Consider the following 19745-nt stretch of genomic DNA (forward strand, 5'->3'; position numbering starts at 1 on the left):
TGTTAAAAATAATAATTCATATTTTAATTGTTTTAAAATTTTTTGAAATTTTCTTACAGCATGTAAGTAAAATCCTTTTATTTTACCTGTTAATAATTTTTCATTAACTAATGATTTCGATATAGTATTTAAAAAGTTGGAATTTGAAATTAAACTTTTGAATTTAACAAAGAAATAAAGTTAAGTTGTAAAAATAGTGATCTGTTTAGGGAAAAATAACTGCTTTTTTGTCTATCTAGTGTAATAAACTTACTGGATGTCCTGAAAAAGGACAACAGATTTGAAAATTTGATAAAAGGAAAATGAAAAAGAGAGAAACGTACTGTATAAACTGCCTCTATATAAGTACTATATGTCTTGTTTGTTCAGAAAACCTGATGTTAATTTACCTAGTTTTACTTTAAATTACAAAATTTCCTTAACAAATGAATAGAAAAAAGACTTTTCAATATACTCTACTGCAATATTTGCTTCGACATGCACTGGAAAAAATTCCGGATAAAAAGTACCGACCCTCTGAGTGCCGGTACTTTGTACCGCTACATATTACTGAACAATAGATCTGATATAACGTAATTTTTGACAATAATAACTACCATGAGCCGCGATGGCTGAGGGGATGGAGCCTTCGCCTTCCAATGAAGCGAAACGGGTTCGAATCCCAGTCGATACGAATTTCGCATCTGGTTAGCCGACTAGCTGGCGTGAAATATCGTCAGTGGTAGACGGATCTTGGGTTAGAGTCCCCTTGCCATTAGGCTAACCGTGGGCGGTTCTCGTAGTCTTCCTCTCCATGTAACTTAAATGCGGGTTAGCTCCATGAAAAAGAGCCTTCCACGAGGGCAAATTTCTCTCGCCGGCCGAAGACTCTCCGTGTAGTAAATGGTGACTGATGCACGTTAAATCTGTCGAGTCTCAAAGTCCGACATGTTCCCACAACAAATCAATACCTCTGGGGGTACTGATCCAGGAGTTTCCCTGTCTTCTGGATTGGTTCAAAATTACAAGGCTACGGAGTTGAACGTAAGTAGTCGTAAACCCATGAAATTGGGTCGGCTGTTCAACGACGGTTATAAAATAAAATAAAAATACTCGATCCAGGAGTTCCCTTGCCTTCTGGATTGGAATCAAAATTACAAGGCTGTGGAGTTGAACATTAGTAGTCGTAAACCCATAAAATTGGGTCGGCTGTTCAACGGCGGTTATAAAAATTAATAAATAAATAAAAATAAAGTAATAATTACCTTAAAATCATTGAATGACTACAGTTAAATAAATATTACAGTAAAATCTATAGTAGAATATTTTACTGCGAAAATGGATTTTACTGATGATGCACCTAATATGCCGGTACTTTATATCGAAATTTGATCCATAATTTTTTACAGTGTAAGCTAATCTTATTATCTGACAGTGCGACGTGTTTTCTACAAGAGGACTTTAAGTAGCAAGATCCTAAAAAAACTTTATTTCCTTAAGTCTTTAATTCTTACATTTAAAAAACAAGTTTTTACTCTCTCAGTAAGAAATTTGAGGTTTTGAGAAAAAAAAACGTTAGTCATTCATAAAAATAACTCTGCTGTAAATTTGCGAATCTAGTTATGACAGAAATTTTTTCTATTCCATTTTGCATTATCATAATTTTATATGTATCTAAAATAAGTATACAAATATTTACATATGTGAAAAATTAATTTATATTTTCCTTTTATGGCATTTAGTACGTAAGTAGATTGTGTTAATATATAATTTTTAGTTTTATAAAATATCTTTTACATCATAATGTTACTTTGATTGGTTGTAACTTAATTTAAATTTTTGTTTAGAGTTTTCTAGTAAGTAGGAAAGTTCTTATGTGCTCTTATTAGTAATTCTCAATACTGTCCTCTGTAAATGTTAAAGCTTGAAAATTTTAATTAAATTCCCGATTTTATACAAAGGTTAACGTGTATGACCATAGAATTTAAAAGTATTCTAAGATATACAGTGTTGAAAATCGTGAACACTGTAAAAAATTTCAACTGAATTACTCTAAAATGTACCGGCAGACAGAGTGTCAGTAACCTTTTACCATAAAATCAATTTTGTCCAGAATATGTTACAAAACGAAAAAATCTGATATAAAGTAATAATTTATGGTAATTACTAACTTCATGTAGAGTACGTTTTACAGTTAATTACTGCACTATAATTAAATAAATATTACTGCAAAAATTACGATATGTTTTTTTAAGTTAAAATGGATTTTACGGTAGATATACCCAAAGTCCCGGTGCTTTATTTTGTAATTTGAGAATTTTTTACAGTGTATCACGCAAGCATCGGAATGAGAAAGTTAGGAAGAGATGATGTCTAAATGTGGCAGTGCAGGAGAATGCTTGAAATATTTCTTAAAAGCGATAAATCCTCTTGATTTTGGAAAATGATTGTTAGTTCTTAAACATTGTTTGTAAACTAGATTGTTAAATGTGTTTTTGTTATTCTTTGAAATTGTAAAAAAAATTGTATTGTGAAAAAAAATTGTATTGTGTCGTCCATGATATTCTATCTTTTTATTACATATCATGCTACGAGACATATCCGTGTTTAAAACATTCGTTGTTCTTTGAAATAGATATAAAGTTTATTTTAATTTTTATTTGACATAATAATTTAACTAGTTCGTCATTTTGCAAACTATATGTATGTAACATATTACCCAAACATTTAAAAATTCATTTTATAAAACATATGTTGTCGTGGAGTAAAACTGTAGATATATGCATGTTTTGAAAATAAAAGGTAGAAAACTAGTTTCTGATAAATTGTAGGGTTGAAAAAAAAATATGAGATACATGTAATAATTTATAACTATATTAAGTTGTGAAAACATATGTAAATGAAAATATAAATATTTTTTACATTTATGTATCATAATTTAAGTGCGTAACTGCAATAAAATGTAATTTTAGGTGTACTATAAAAGATTTTGAATTTGTATTTATCTCTCGCATATAGCGAATTTAAAAATATTTAAATATTAATAAATGTCTATATTATTAAATCTAATTGAAATACAAATTTTTCTTTCAAGAATTCAGTGACATTCCGCGTAAGTAAAAATTCATCTATTCTTGTTCATCCTATAAATATTTACACAAATGGATACATATATTAACACCAATTTAATTTTTAAAAAAATGCACAAATTCAACTTTTGAGCTTTTATTAAGCATTGAAAAATTTCTTTTTTTTAATTATCAGAAATCATTATTAGGGTATTTCATTCATTATTTGTAAGAATTGAAAAAAAAAAGGCTTAATCATGACCTTAAAAGAAATCAAGATAAAACATTTGTAAAAACATCACCAAGAAGGAACTGAGAAGAACTTTTAAAACAACCGAAATTAGTATTATTATAAGGTAATCCGACTATGGTGAGGGTATTAAGAATTATTATGGAAGAAAGCTACACATTAAATGACCAAAAAGATAAATAAATATAAAAAAACAGCCGCAAAAAGGCTTTAGAATTTAAAATTAAAAAGTACAGTGTAGAAACAAAGCGAGTGCAACCAGTTCCAACAAAACACATCAGCTTGAAAACAATAAAAATTTTAAGTTAAAAAAACTTATTACTCACCCATGTTATAGCAAAATGAAGGAGACATCACTGGAGAACAATTTTACCAATAAAAGAAAACATTTATTCTGAAAAAAAAGCCCCAGCATATACAAAACAAGGGAGTTAAGCAATTTAAGTTACCATCAGGTTTCTGGTAAGAAATCAAAGAGAGAAATCAAAAATTAGATAAGTGAAAAATTTACTGAGTGTAACACTTTGATATCATGCCTATTCTTTTATGTTAGCTTCGATGGCTTAGAAACCAAAAATGGTTGGCTCAGGAAAACAACTGTGAATTCAATGAGTGTTTAAAATTTCATTCAAATAATTCAAATTTTGCAATAAAGGGTAAAACTAATTCTAAAATTGGGTTTGCCAAACCGGTGATGCAGAACGAAAAAGAATGTTCAAGAAGCTTCTTTTTTTTACCAACAAAAGGATTAAGTTACTTGAAGGTCAGGGATGGCAGCTAAATTATAGTCACTATTAAACAAGTAATGAGAGAATTCTCATACACAAAAGAGAAAAGTTATTCCCACGCGAATAGATAATTTCGTTTAAGAGGGTAAAAACAACATCATAAGTAACCATTAACAAACAAGGAAATGTCAGAGACATGTACATTTTCTTAAATACATTCTTAATGTACATTTTCTTAAAAAGAACTAAACTAAGAACCCCATAGATGTTAACCGCTTAAAATAAAATTAATATTCTAATATACAATTACTTAAATAATAAACAATTCTGTAAAATATTGTAACCCAATACTGTGTAAGTAATATATAAAACATATAGTTTAGTTGACACGTAAACTAATAATTCAACATTCACAACTATTATTCTTAGTTAAAAAATATTAATTTAACAAAAATGCATCCTACTAAAATAACAATGATATTTATTGCTAAAAATTTAACATATGCATATTAATTTGCACTGGTTATATATAATAAAATATTTTTTTGTTATAAATAAAATATTAAGAAGTGGTATATAATGCTGCACTGACTTTTGTAGTTTAAAAATATTTTAACTTTCTTGAATAAATAAATAATTTTAGAAGTCAACTATATCGTTATTTGAGTTGACAGCTTTTACGTCTGTAAGTAAAATAATTAAAGTATGAAGTGATGTAATATTTTATTTAATGGTAAATAAACAAATTCTTTGAATGCCGACAGAGAAAACTATAAGGCTATTGAAATACAAGTTGGTAAAAAATTACTTTCATATCTTCGAAATTTTTTTTATTGTCAAACTAAAATTTTTAATATGAGAAAAAAATCAGGAATATCATTAAATTTTAAATGTTTTTGTGTATTTTCATAAAAAATTTATTCAAGGAAGGTCTTAAATTAATATCTTTCTAATTTGAATTTGAAAGTGCATGTGTAAGTAAATTGAAAGGATAAGTAGAAAGTGAAAATGCCTTGAGAATTATGCATCATATTTAATTTCTCTTTCAGAATCAGTTTTGGATGCAATGCCAAGTAAGTTTATTTAAAGAAATTTATTTTATTACGCAACTAAATAAGAATCGGTGAAGGGTTGAAAATTTTAACTTGCCGTATTTATGAAATATATGCTATGTACATGAAGTTACTTTATACATAACTAATGGAATGAAAAATAAATTAATATAACATAGCAGAATTGTAAAAAACATATAGGGTTTGATGAAATAACATTTGAATGTTAAAATGCTAAAATAGAATAATTCAAGATAATCAAGTCAATGAGATATAAAAATTTAAAATAAGTTGAAAACGTTTTGGTGCAAAAACACATTAATCTGTAACTAATTTTTAAAAAAAAATATTTCTTTTGCTTCTTTAGATCCTACTCTTGTTTATTACGTGTTCTGTGAGCTTAGAAGTAATTAAAAAAATTAAAGAAAATAACTTTCTTATTTATTGTGTTGAAAGAACTTTTTTACTCACGAATAATTACAATTATCACGTATAAGTTCATCAACTACAATTGGGTTATTTTAGCAAAAAGAGTATCATCTTATTAACAGCAACAATAATAAAAGTTATGCCATGTTAGTGGAATAATAATAACTTATTTTAAAGAATTAGCTATGCACTTTGAAACAAATATAACAAAACAAAACGGTCTCATTGAATTTTTAAAATATTTAAATATGTTTTACGCTATTTCTTGTTAAAAAACAAGTGACACATTTTGAAAAGCTTAAAAAATTAAAATATATACAAAGATATGTGATATAAATAAGTAAATGAATGGTGCACTAAATTAGTCTGCTGGTTTTTAAAAATGTTATAACATGTAAAATATTAACGTTTAAAAAAATCACGTAAAAAAGCATAAATATTTCTCCTTTAGTCTCTGACTTTTCTTCAAAAATGTTTTTTCACATACCACTGCAAATAATGAACCTAAAAAACAATGAAAATTATTAAGAAATTAAGAAAACTTAAGTAACGAAAAATCAATTTCGTCTCTCTTGAATTTTCAGTAAGAACAGTTTTCTCTACTATAGCTGTTTTTAGATGAATTTTTCGATAACTATAAATCTAATTTAGGACACCGTGTTGGTATAATAGTTTATTCGTATCACTAATCACTAACTAATGAGGGTTCTATAATATTTTACCACCATATGAACTTGAGTATATTCATTGGGTCACAGAATTAAAGCTTAGGCATGTGTTTATTTTGTAATTCCGTTGCTTTTCCTTAAAATAAGTTACAAATCTAAGGAGAAAGTTTAAAGTGATTTCAATCACGTAAGGAAGTACACACTATTCAGACATTAGCATCAAGAAAATACATTTAAAATGTAAATTTTAGGCTTTATGTTTCATCAGATGTTAAAGCAATTTACTAAAACTGTAGCTTCCATTTCTAATCTTACTTCTAGCTGTATTAAAAATTAAGTACAGATACACTGAAAAAAATTTAAAATCAGACGAAAACATTCTTAAATTGTGTTCTTTTCCTTATATAGGTGACCAGGTTGAGCAAATACGACGTAAGAATTTTTTTTTCATTAATATTTTTAACATGCTTAAATTTATGCAGAGTAACATGATTCATTTAACTTTGTTTTCTTTTGAACAATACAGAATAATAAATGTAAAGGAAAAATAATAACTGGATAACTTCATAATAACTTAATGACCTAACATAGCTAGCAATTATTTTAAATATGTAAAAAGTTAAAAATAATTTCTCACAAATATCACACTTATGAGCAACTTATTTTAACAACTTATATTGAGAAAAAAAATTAAAAAGTGCTCAACACTAACTTAGTTTTTAATTTATTGGATGGCGTAGAAATTATTCTTTTCCTTGTCGATCAAAAACAATTAAAGCATAACTTTCAATGTATAACTTAAAAGCATAACTTAAACCATTACATCTAATCAAATGCTTATGTAAGAAATGTTTTATACAAATAAATACGAATGAGTGAATTGTAGAGACTATTTTAAGGAATTATAAAGAAACTATAAATAAAGAATGTATATAATCATTTTTCCAAAGAAATTTTTTATAATAAATTTTAAAATCAAATTTTAATAATAAAATTTATTATTACTTAATTGCTTCTTGTCTATGTTGTTTAAATGTTCTTTCCTCTTTTACTTTAGAGGCTTTGAGTAAGTATTCTATTTGCATTATATCATTTACTCATATATTTTTTTAAACATTTTTAAACACATAAACAAGTTAACATCGCAAACAATTTTTATCTTTATCAATTTAAAATTATTTGCCCCCTTTTGTTAAAAAGAAATTTAACAATAAGTTTATTTCTATTTCTCTAAATGATATTTAACTGACACTATTTTCATTGACATAATATTTAGTGATCTTTTTATATAGTCCTATTGAGCAATATAAATGTATATGCATAATGAAAAGCATTCAAGTAATATGGATTGATTTCAGATGGAAATGGAGGTGGTGGTATGTATTATTTTCTTTGTATAAATTAAATTTTTAGCATTAATTTATTTATTTTTAAAATGTGAGAATTGCGATATGAGTTTATAGTTATATAAACTTTACACGAATACAATTTTTATTTAAGCAATAATGTTCTACAAGTGTCTCCGATTACGGGCTATTTAATGTATTATTTTAAATTTTAAACTCGCTACAACTTATAAATAGAGATAGTTTTATTATTTTTGTTGCAGAAACAATTGATTGTTTGTGAATAAAATATAGATAGAACGATGAAAATCCGAACGATAAAGAAATATTGGATATTTTTGGACAATTAATCTTTTCTTTTAGACACATTTGAAAAAAAATGTGAATTAGAGAACTTAAAGATAAATAAGTAGAATATAATAAATATGATTACATAAAATATAAAACTAATGAGAAGTATTTATGCTCCTACAATTCAAATTTTTTCGACTATTATTAAATGAAATCATAAAAAATAAGAAAAATTTGCTAAAAGTTTTTTTTGCGTGGAATTATCTTTGGCTAAACAAATTTTATTACAGTAAGTTTTTCAATTCATTTTTAAAGTTCATGAGATATAGTTAAATACGCAAAAACTAAGATTAATATTAAGGGGCCAAAACTAAGAAGACCAAAGGGGCTGAAGCTTTCCTGACCGAGTTATTTAGACAATATTTATCAAATTGTGGTTACTTACTATATTTTGAGAGTTATAAATCCAAATCTAACTTAAAAAAGGTATGCTTATTCAGAGGAAGTAAGATTTGCGTCTGATTTCATAACTTAAATTAACTTAAATTATAGTCTGCACTAATTAATTAGCATGTTTGAGATTACCTCTCGATCCATTCACATAGAGCTCTAGAAAGTGAAAATTCGATCATTAGCTCAAAAGTTATTCAGGGTGGACCGTTTCCTTGTGCATTGTACATGTTATCTGGGAAGCAAGAAGAAAAACATTGAGAAATGTTTAGTATTTTTAAAATTCATAAATATTTGTGCTTTACTGCATCCGACTGTTTTAAATCTCAACAAAGTTTTGTATTTCCAATGTAATCAAAATGAATTTTTTTCTTTTCAGGAGTTCAAACATACCGTAAGTATATGCAGTTAATAAAAGATCAATAAATTATTAATTAATATTAATTTTTTTCGTGTGATTCATTAAACTAAAATTTATAAAATGTTTAAAAATTTAAGATTAATTTATCCATGAGAAAATATTTTGATATCTCCCTTTTAAGGATTATTGCATAATAAAATGAAATTACTGAAGATATATAAAAAAGTGTATTATTATTTCCAGTAAAAAGTTATTACTTGTGCATATCGTTAAAATAAAAAAAAATGTATTATAGATTTAATAAAAAAAACTTACTAGCATATTATTTAAATTTTAGAAGTACCTGGTAAGTTTCTATTAACTTCTACAATACTAAAAACTAGTTTGTTTAGATTAATTTTTTAATATTAAAATAATTATTTATTGTTTAAGTGATTGTTAAGTGATAGTATTGTTAAGTGAATAAATCATATTATTACGCAAGGATATAAATAAATATTGTACTTTAAAACTTACAATACATTTGTTATTTTTTAAAGGCGGCCAAGGAGGTGGACAACCAAGTAAGAATATGTTTTTAATTTCTTTATTTGTAAACATTAGTCTAAATATTACTGTTAACAATATTTGAGTCAAACTTAACACTTAAAATGAATTCCGTTTTTGTCACCACTTTGATTAGGCTTCAGTTATTTTTAACAATTATATTTTTAAAAATTAAACGTTTTCTTAATCAATTTTTGAAAAAATTAATGTCTCATTTTGTTTAACACGTAATTTTAATTTTTTAAAATAAAATATCCATTAGTTTATTATACAATAATTGTTTAAAAGGCTTTTGAAAGCTGAAATTTTTACTGAATTAGAAAATGTCATCGGCATTTTAAGGCTTTAGCTGTATATTTTGAGAACCATTTAGCAGCAATTCTTCTTTAAATACACAAAAAAGAATTTTTAAGAAATAAAATAATCTGATTCCTTTCCTTAGTTCTAGAAACTAAAGTGTTCATTAATTTATTTTATATATATATGTTTCAAACCATACAGAACAAAAATAATGGCTGTCAGCCAGTGATCACCCGCTAAAAAAATATGTAAAATTAATAGTAAAAACATTTCTGTCCTTCATTGTATATAAATCATCCCGCATCCTCGATAATACCGAGAACAATGATATGATGGTAGACGGAGAAAAAATTCTGTAAAATTACCGTACTATATAGTAATGAAATTTCTGGTAAAAGAAACATAATTCTGATATTAAAAACCAAAGTATTTAATTTTTCTGTTAATTACGCTAATTGTTTACCGGAAGTTCTGGTTTTCAGAATCGCAGCTCTTAACACCCTATATTTAATAACAATTCAAAACTGAAAAGGGAATTCACTAAGCTCTGAGGTATCACAATAATATTACCGATCTCTTTTTCAGTGTTATCAGCACTTTTACTGTTTGGTAATTTTAACCTTTTGATGTATATCTCTTTCACCAAACAGTATTGTAATAATCTAATTACACAACAATGATTTTTTTAAAATAGTGGGGTTTTTTAAATGGTATATGAGGGTTAGGTGAAGGTAATTTATTTATTTTTCTAATGCATTTTTTCGATCATAACAAAGTTAAAATGGGCCTAACTGATGGGTTTTAGTGTTTTAAGGACACTAAAGTTGGATGGATCAATAAATCAAGCTACAGTGTCAGTTTTATGCATCTTTTCATGGGGTCGTAGGATTTGTTTATTTTTTTCATATCCATAAATAGGTTCCTCTGTAAATACAAAGAATGGCTTAAAAACATTTTTCAAGTATGCTTTTGAACAGCAGCACAGCACGTCAACCAAATCTCCATAAAATTATTACAAGTTAGAAAAAACATTCGTGCTTTTGTTGCCAATGCCTGTAGTTCTTTCATCAAGCACTCTAATAGTAGATTCAATATCTCTATACTGTTTTCTTTTATTTTTGCGTAATCTGTTTTTTTTTTAAATTTAAAAAGAGGCTTTGTATTCTTTGTATTAAGCACAAGAGCCTAAATATGTTTCTAAACAGATTTTCTTTATTTATTGCTACTCATTTAAATCCTAGAAATAAACCATATAATGCGTGCCATATTTGAAGAAATGCTCCCAACGAAATGCTTATTAAATTTTTTTAACCGTTTAAAATTTTCCAATTTTAAAAAAAAAGTTGCCTCTGCTAAAAATGATACAACTGGTCAATGGGAAGAAGAAAAACTTTTCTATAAATTCAACAGCCAACTTACATATATTGTTTTACAAATTAAAAAAAATGTCAGATATTCATGAATATTCATATACATGTATGTTCCACTTAGTATTTCAAAGCGATTTTAATATAAAATTGATAAAACTAATATAATACAATTTTTTCACATTGAAATTGTATTATGTGTTTCCTAATCTAAATATTCATAAAATATTTTTTTCCTTTTTCTTTTTTAAGCTGACCAACGTAAGTATTTGCTCGATGCTATTATTGACAACAAAATTGGATCTATAGTCATATAAAGTTTTACTTATACGTTTGACTTATAGTACAAATGAAAATGTAGTAAAATATATTTTTTCACTTTGATAAAACTCACAAATAATGTTTTTGTACGCTTATTGGTATTTTCTATGTTTATTAATATTAAACTAGTAATGGTAAAATAGGAACGTTATAAAAACTTTTTCAGTTTATCGCCTAATGTTTCATTTTCACAAAGAAAATCTAATTTCACAAAAACAACTCAAGTAATCGCAAGTCACTTGATTTTTTGAAAAATTAATTCTTAAATATAAAACTTTATTTTATTCTTCTAACATTGTTTTTAACCTGTTACATTTCTTTTTAATGAACTGCAATTATTTACTACAACAACTTAATAACTGAAATTAGTAAAGATGTGGTTTATTTTTGTTTAAAATTTAAATAAGAATTAAATGAATTTGTCCAATTGAGGCAACTAAACTGACTAAATCAATCCTTATTAAAGATTTAAATAGAATTTCAAGCAAATCAACTTGTGTGATTCCTACGGATGTAATTCTTACGGAAATGGTGTAATCCATTCCAAATTAAATTAAATTTAAAACTGAAAACAGAAATTACTTCATATTTTATTCATTTGTATTGCATATTTTTTGTTTTATGCATTTAGTTTCTATAATTACTAATGAAGTCAAATTAAGCATTGAAGCATACTATTTAAATATAGAAATATGTATAAAAATGTATGAGTATTTACTAAATTCTTTTTTGATAATTTTTCAATAGAAACCTTCCGTAAGTACACCTTCAAAATGTTTAATTTTATTCTAAACTGATATATTGAGTCAAAGTGTCCCTCTTTTATTAAATCAGCAGTAATTGGATCTTTAAATTTAACGTTTTCGCTAATGCTAATTGAAAATTTATTTTTAGACTTATTATATCAAAACCTTGTTTTATTTTCTAAGTTAGTGAAATTAAAAGCATTTATAATTCTAAATTTATATTTCTAATATTATTATAGCATTACATTTACTAATATTATCACAATATGTTTTTTTAATTATTATTATATTATTTGAATATTATCCTGATATTGAAAAATTTATGAAGCAGAATTTATTTTTTTAATAAAGCACTTATAGTGCTAAATTAACTTTTTGATTACTGAAATAAATTTTCATTAATAAACTCTTTTCTTTCACTTTTATTTTTTGCACAGAATTTTCAAGTAAGTAAGAGTATAGTCACCTTATCAATGCACTTGCTTTCAATATAAACATTTTTAATTACAAATATTAAAAAAAAATTCATTAATTTTTGGATATTATTTGAAAACTATATAATCCTTTTACTAATTGTTCTATCTTCTTAAATTTATTCTGACGAACTAATTACTTTTTGTAAAAAAACTTACGCGATTGAAAAACACTAAAAGCTTCAAATTGACCGTTTTTTAATATGTATTGTTAGAATATTTGTCAAATATGAGTCAAAAATTAAAAAATTATTGCCCATCTGCTGCAGCAAAAAAACTATTTAAACAAGAAAATATAAATATGTATGATAGTTGGAAGAAACAGAGAGTAATTAAAAAAAGGTTTGAAACACTTAAAAATTGTCAAAAATCAGATAAAGCATTAGGAAACGCAAACTAATGTTCAATGGAGGAAAAATGAAAAGCACTATTGAAATCTTATGAATCATTACTACCACATAAGGGTCTGTTTAACTGCTGGAGAAAATTTATAAGATATATTTTGAACATGATCATTGCATATTACTCGATATGAATATAAATATGATAGTAAACACAAAACACTAGATGACACTTTTGTCGTGAATACTACCAGATATTGTATATATTCCCGTATTGTATATGTCATGTAGAGAACTGAAAATGTTGGCTTAAGGCTTTGATAGAAAATTAAAAAATCTTTGAATTTTTTTGTATTTTTCACATAATAGTTATGTAAAATAGTGTCAATAACAATGGTATGACTAAATTTGATGAAACATGAGTTATTCGTTAGTTTAAAGTGGGAAAAAGTGCGCATGTGACGGTTAATATTGGAGATTAAAATCAATGTTCCGTTTTGTTTTCGCACTGTTTAAGTTTTATAGAACATTAGAACAGCATACCTAATCAATAAACTAGAAAAGCTGCAGATAATAGTCTTTTCGAAGGAGGCGTTACAATGATAACCATTTGAGTTAAATTCTATTGCAATTTTTTTTTCTTTAAGCAACTAAAAAAATTCCACAATCTTCATGATTAGATAGAAAAAAATTTATTTTCCTATTAAGTAATAATAATTGGTTTTCTATTCAATAATTAAATTTCTAATTCGTTAGAACTAATAGAATTTATAAATATTCACACGAGGTTATAAAAATGATTAAAGTTCATTTATTTACCCGAATGTATCAGAGAATAAAGAATTTAGTCAAATGAGACGTAAAAAAATTTCAATGCGTATCAAAACCACTATCTCTTGTTCAGTATATGAAAACAGACATTCTTGTTCTGTTATTGAGGCAGATGAATTAATATAAAATTCGAGCAGCCATGTGCTTTACAATTTTATCGCTCATTTTAACTATCATAAGTATTAATTAGGATTGTGAAATGGGTTCAAGATAATTATTAATTATAATGATCTATATACAAATTATGTTATATAACTACTCTTAGAACTATTAATTCTTATAGAATTATTCTTGATACATAGATTTATTGATACATAATTTATTATTATTTTATCTTTATAGGCTTCAGCCAAATACCCCGTAAGTATTTCTTTAGAGAAATAAAATTGAGCAAAGTTAACACTTTTTTTAAACTAATGTATTTAAATATTTCGAAGTAAGAAAAATAGGAATTAGCTCGCTGCATTATCAATTTTCTTTACATTTATAAAACAACTTTATGTGAATATATTCAAAAATAAACTAACATACTACTTTTTGCAATTTGGAAATTAGTCAATAAAGAAGTTTCTTTATTACAGGAATTTTTAGTTTTTCTACAAATATATAAAATTTCAAAATTAATGTATGCATACAAGTAAGTTATTTAAAGGCAATAACCTTAATTTGTGTAGCATTAATACATGCAGCACCTTCATGTGTAGCATTAATCTGCACAGCACTCATCGCACTACACAGCACTTCCTTAAGATTACTAAAAAATTTCACTGAAAAACCCATATTATCAGCATTAATTCTCATGAGTTAGTTATCATCTTATAATTTTCTTAATTTAGTTGGTAATATTTCAATTATCTTTAAAGTATTTTCATGATGTTTTTGACATGATTTTAAGTCACTTATTTAAATCATATTACACACATTTTGTGCTGAATATATGAGATATAAATTTTCTAAAATAATACGCTAATATTGATTCAAAATAAATTGGGAAATGAAATAAATTTTTCTATGAAATTTAGACTTGAACTTGAAAATAACATGTTTCGAAATTTTATATATTTTTCTAATCATTTCAATGCTATTAATTTTTTGTAATTGTCATTAACGTAGTAAATTTATGAAAGCCGAAATATATATCTAGCCAATTTTTGTGCTTTTGTTAAATTAAATTTAATATAATCATAAAAAACGTGTTCATTCATTGAATAATAACCTTATCAAAATTACCCCATTTCATTATAAACTATAATAAACTAAATATAATAAACTAAATATAATAAACTAAATATAATAAACTAAGGGTTTGTTAAAAAATTAAGGAAATTTGGTTTTAATTATATGAAAGTTGTTGTTTTTAATTATAAACTTAGGCTAAGAAACGCATTTTCTTTCAGAGAGCTTATTAGATCAACTTTCAAGTGAGTACTATATTTTTCATTGTTCTTAATTTAAAGTAAACTAAAGAGAAAAGTTTGTTTGAAATACTAAAACTTGTACTAATTATTATACAACCAATCAAGTAATACTAAAATAAAAGGTTTTATTTTAATAAAAAAGATAAGCGATTTGCTAAAATACTTATCAAAATGTATTTCTGCAAAGCACTCTAAGTTTAATAATTACTTTTCTTAAGACTTTTGTTTTTGCAAAATACGATTATGAAACATAATTTAAATATTTTTTTTTAAAAATTAGCATTATAATTCATTGGAAAAGACAGTTTGAGAATCTTATATTAATCAATAACGAGAAAAAATTATTATTTTTTCCATGGCACAATTCCATTTTTATTTCAAAGCAAATAAACTTATTTTAAAAAATGTATTTAGTTTTGTTTGGTTCAAAGTTCTCATCATGACGTTTCTAACAATTTTTGTACATATTTTATTGAATAATATAGAAAAATTAAATTGTTATTTTCAGGCGCCCAAATCTCAAACATTAGACGTAAGTATATATTTTAAGATAAAATGTGCAGATCTGATTTCTTGTTCTTTACCAAATGGCCTGGTCATTATACTATTTTTTGTAAATGAAATTAAATGAAACTACTAAAATATTCCTTAAATGCTGGATATGCTTTATTGATTAGGATCATTTTTAAACATTCGCTCTTAATTTGTCATTGGACTGTTGCTGGTATTTTTTAAATTTTTTTCCCCGTAAAAACTAAATTTATTGAAATGCTGACTGAAAATATCTCAAGTGACTGACTTGTAATGAGTACAGCATTCAATAACATTGGCGAATTGCTGTGATCCTTCTCGATATAAGGAACGCGTTAATCCCTTAACAATCGGTGAATTTTCAAGAAAACGGTCATAAAAGTGCCTATTTTGGCTTTTGTATTTGTATTACGTATTTGATTAGTGCTGACATCTAGTTTAAAATAAACTATCTACAATTACCTTCAAAATATCCTGGTACTGCCATCTGGTGCGTAAAATGACAAATAAAATGTCTTCAGGGCAAAAAAGAAATGAATTAGTTTTATTCTTATTGGCGAGTTACTACTGAATTCTCCAGGCAGTCAATATCACGGGAGCGAGAAATAGAAGACGAAACCTCACCCCGTCATTTTCACGAGAACGAAAAGAAAGGGGTTAATTTTCCTCCAATGAACGTGGAGGCGATCCGTATTAGTAGGAAATGGGTTAGCATGTTGCAGACATTGTTCTGGTCGAAAAAATTAACTAAACATTCTATAATTGCTTAGGAATCATTTATTTAAGTGAGTTAACATAAGCGATTTACTTTAGATTAAAATCCAGTCATATTGACATTATAGATATTTTTAATGCTTATTCACGAAAAATTCAGATTTTAACACATCATATTTTTTAAATATGTATCGAATATTTTTTTTATTTATTGTATTAAAGTAGCACAATTAATTTATGAAAAATAATATTGAAGAGGTTCAGTGGCTAAGTGGAAGAGCTTCGTGCTCCCGTGCCTCAGGTCTGGTGTTTTATCCTCGGACTGGGCAAGGTTGACTCATCCTTCCCTGCCGTTAATAGGTCGATAACGAAATATGCTTGGTGACTAGAATCCAAGCTTGTCTGACCACACAATCGGAGCACCTGCTCTTGAATCCCAGAGCGTAAGATCAAGGAAACTGGGATGGGAACAATTAGACTTGATCCACCATGGGCTATTGCACCGTTTAGTTTTAATAATTTAGAAGAGTAACACGTGATAAATGACAATAAGGTGTTTAGAATTGATAGCATTACAGTATTTTCTTAAATAAATATATTCATTTATGATATGTGTTCGTCTTAGAAAAAATCATTTAAAAAAGTTTGTTATTAGGTTTAAAAATGTATTTTGCTAGAACGCTGTAACAATAAGGCTAAGATAGGATAGAAGAGGTTTTGAAAATTTTTAAATTCTACGAAATTGATGTATCTGAGAATGATAAATTCTTGATTTGAATTTTAAAAAAGAGCACTAATTTGTTCCGTATATTCAAAATTTTGAATGAAAGCATTGTTTCTCGAAAAAAATATACTATTTTTTTCATTGTTCTAATTGCTATTAGAAGTTTTAATGGAATTAAATTTTTCAACTACTGTGAAATGAGCTCCAGCATAAAAATATCATAGATACTTAGTAAAAGTGTATGTTAAGTAACATTTCAGGGAAAATTGTATTTTCTGCTCGAAAAAATCAATGATCATATTGTAACTGTATTTTTCAACAGTTATTATATTTGAGGCTATTGATGAATTTTTCTATAAAAAAGATAGTAGTTATATATCTGATGCTTGCATCAATTCCTAGCTTATCGTGTGGTAATGAACCTTATTTACTCAGTTATTCAAAATGGTGTATTCACTTTACCTTCAAACGAAGACATATAAATATACTCTTTTAATTTCAAGATCTTGATGAAGGTTCTGGTCTTTTGTTATGCTAAACTAAATAATAACTTAGATAGGCTTACTTAGATTCGGTGTTCTAAGAGTGGATTATTGTTGCTCGGATATTTTTGTATTGGCTATTTTATATTACTTACACTTTTTAAACCTTTTCAGGAGAGCTAAGTAAGTATATTATGGTAAATTTATAAATTGAGTTAAAAACAACTGCCATTATATGTTCCCGAGAGGAAAGTGCATTTAGAATATTTTTAAAACATTTTGCTATATTTATAAAATTTAAATAAAATTGAGTAGTTGATTCAATCAAGTTATTTTATACCCATATCGAAATAAAACTCGACATTTTTTCATAAAACTAATTATCTTGCTCTTAATTATCAAATCAAAGAAAATTCTGGAATAGCTATGTTAATCCTAGCATAAATGCATTTCCTCATTATTTTTAAAACAATACAGTTTTACGGTGAGATTTTGTAATTACGATATTGGTAATATCGCTAATTAAATAAGTTATGTGATATTAGTAGTATCACAAAATAAATCTACTGTGCGATGTTAATAATATCGCACGTAAGTACACAATCGACTATTATTACGTCTTATAAAGCATAATAATTGTTTATATTGATGCGATAATATTTTTAAGGGAATACCCCTGGGAATAATCTTTCTCACAATATGATGAATGTAGTTATTTGCTACTAAACTAACATAGAAGTAATATTAAGAGAGCATTAGCAGCGTAACTAAAAATGAGTTGAACTGAATTGATATAAAGAAATTATTTAGATAGTTTCAGTTTTATTTGTAACAATTTATAAAAGAAGCTGCGCAAAAAAATTCTATAACTACATATTGTACTATTTTTGTAGTTTCGGACAGACCAATTGTTTTTGTAGTATTATTTTTTTTAAGTGTATGAATATATTTTTACTGTCGAATTGTATTTTTAACAATTAACCATATATTAAATAAAATGTAATAATTTATGTGAGTTATAGTTTGACTCTTCTAATCACAGATTCTACAATAATGCAACATTGTGTTTCTTCTTCATGGTGCTATGCAAACTCCTTATTATGCACCAAAATTGCGCACTCCTCCCATCTCATGACATTTTGATATAATTTTGATATTTTGATATATTTGATATAATATACATCAAAATGCTCTTTTTTATAACAATACCAAATTAAAGCTTATCTTTAGATATTATCCACTGCCTACCAATTAGTACCAATTATGTATAATATTCAAATACATTTGATAGTAGGCATAACTATAAAAAATTCTAAGGAACAGACTTAAAATTTATTGTCAGCATACATCTTTGATTTAAAATTATGTGTAAAAATACGTGCTTATATTTTTATGTCGTGTTAAAAATATAACTGATTTTTTCAGCACCAACCTATCACACAAGTACGTAACAAAATTTAAGTCAATCTTTCATCTGCATTGTCTTGATATTTTTACAAAATCTAAAGTTTTGTATAATTTGTATAATAAATTAAGTCATTTTTGGAGAAAAATAATTGTGAAATTTCTTTTTTTTCAATAAAGTTTCTTTTTATTTCATAAATGTTTTACTATAAAAAAGCTATTAGTTTTGGAGAAAAAAATATGGTTCATTTTTACCAATATTTTCATGCTTCTCTTAAAAATCCTTTTGTAATACCAAATATAGATTTCATAAAAGTATTCTAAACAATATTTTTAAAAAAACTTCTCTTTAAACTAATTACAAGTGCATACCTATAACTAAAAAAATGCAAGCTGGAGCATAGACCCGAAGCTTTGATAATTTTCATAAAAAATGACACTTTTTAACATAGGTATTGAAATTTGCAGCATAAAGTGATCATCTTGAATTTTTTCAGTTCTATATATATATGCCGGATAATTTAGTGCAATTAATCGAACAATAATTAATTATTTTCGCAAGTGTGACATTTTTAAATGATATTTTCTTACATATTAGTAAGATACTTACAAGCTATAATCATTAATTAGATAAAATGTGTTAAAATAATATTATAACATAAACACAAATATAATTTTAATCATGATTTAATAAGTAATTCCATGCCTTTTTATTTTTAGTTCCACAACAACCTCAGCAGATTCCTCAAGGAAGTAAGTTCATTTTAGATGTTTACAAAAAATTATTACGGAAAAGGAAAAAAAAATATCTATCTGAGAATCATATATACTAAAAAACTATACTATGGTTTACATAAATTGTTCGATATTGCATATATATATATATATAACATATATGTATCACCACTGATGAATGCTCCCAACT

At 25.8% G+C, this 19745-nt stretch overlaps 1 long non-coding RNA gene across 1 annotated transcript; it reads left to right on the plus strand.

The window, feature by feature from the left end:
- The first annotated feature begins 63 nt into the window (after positions 1–63).
- LOC139426053 (uncharacterized) lies at positions 64–15992 on the plus strand. Its single transcript, XR_011637313.1, has 8 exons — positions 64–3091; positions 5075–5098; positions 6583–6606; positions 7232–7550; positions 8641–8655; positions 8960–13907; positions 14945–14968; positions 15474–15992. It is a non-coding gene; the product is annotated as an uncharacterized lncRNA (long non-coding RNA).
- Positions 15993–19745: the final 3753 nt, after the last annotated feature.

Source organism: Parasteatoda tepidariorum, chromosome 7 (genome assembly GCF_043381705.1).
Source record: "Parasteatoda tepidariorum isolate YZ-2023 chromosome 7, CAS_Ptep_4.0, whole genome shotgun sequence".
Taxonomy (NCBI): Eukaryota; Metazoa; Arthropoda; class Arachnida; order Araneae; family Theridiidae; genus Parasteatoda; species Parasteatoda tepidariorum.